The following is a 1,225-nucleotide window of genomic DNA, read 5'->3' as shown; positions in this document are numbered from 1 at the left end:
AGATGACCGAAAGGGATATATTTACAAAATTGGCCTTATGTGAGAAAAGCGAAATGCGCTGAGAGCTCTCCAAATTCAAATATGCACCCCCCAACATATTTGAATATAGCAGACTAAGAGAAGACCCAACATATTCAAAATTAGTTTGTTTCAAAAGAGTAAAATCGTTTAAAAAAAATATTAAAGCAGAAAAAAAAATATGAGCACAAACGTAATTTGACAAATGCTTAATTTATAATTTTATTATCTATCATATTACTTTTTTTCATCTCATTTCATCTCTAACTAACAACTCTATTTTTCACTTTCTTTCATCTCTCTTTCTTTCCTCATAGTCAAACATAATATAAATGTCCTATGACTCCCTCAATCAGGTAAGCATAATTTAGATATCAATATTGAGTCAGTTTATTTAAACTTATTTATTAAAAAATTATTTTAATAAAATAAACAATTTTCTACTTATTTTGTCCCATTGTTAACCGGTGAAATTCTTGGGCATTACTCCCAACTTTAACACATGAGGAAACCCCCCATTGATATGCTACTTAAAGGAGGCTCAGGACAATGTTAATGGACCTTCGGTAATATATTTAATATGAAGAAATTGTTAACTGCTTTGGTTATCAATTGGCCCAAAACGCGAAGCATTTAAACCCAGTTTTAATAAAGTAAAGATAATTGGGGTGAGAGAGGCTCGAACTCTCGACCTCAGGATTACTCAGTAGCTATGAGACCTACGCGCTAGCCAACTGCGCCACCACCCCACAAGCTGAATATGTTCGGTAATAAATTATATTTTTACACACACATGATTTCAATGGTCGAGACTCAAGAGTTGTATTTGGTCATTTTCGCTTTTTTTTTTTTTTTTTAAGTTGGAAATATTTTTGAATTCTGGTTTTCATCGTAAAATAAAAAATATTCAGGTTTTCTCTGGGTGTTTCAAGCTAAAATAGACATAATAAGTCCATTAAAATTCAATTTATAGGGTTCGACTTTAATATGTGAGATTCTATTTCTACAGAGGCCTTTTTCTTTGGTCCAAGCCTTTTAAATCGAATTCGAAACTCATAAGTATACTATTATTTCACCTACTGATTTGCTAAGTTCACACCCTATGATTGTTGTATTTTTTTTTTTTTTACAAAATATCCCTGATGGAAACATGTTTCCATTGATACAAATGCACAAAAAAAATGTATTTTTTTTTATGTGTTTGTAG

At 31.0% G+C, this 1,225-nt stretch overlaps 1 non-coding gene across 1 annotated transcript; it reads right to left on the bottom strand.

The window, feature by feature from the left end:
- Window positions 1-682: 682 nt before the first annotated feature.
- TRNAM-CAU lies at window positions 683-767 on the bottom strand. The gene is given in 2 exon segments: window positions 683-718; window positions 730-767. It is a non-coding gene; the product is annotated as a tRNA-Met (tRNA).
- Between the last annotated feature and the right edge of the window lie 458 nt (window positions 768-1,225).

This window comes from Glycine soja, chromosome 6, assembly GCF_004193775.1.
Source record: "Glycine soja cultivar W05 chromosome 6, ASM419377v2, whole genome shotgun sequence".
Lineage (NCBI taxonomy): Eukaryota > Viridiplantae > Streptophyta > Magnoliopsida > Fabales > Fabaceae > Glycine > Glycine soja.
Note: the sequence above shows the minus strand (reverse complement) of the source record. Positions and strands in the feature narration are given on the sequence as shown.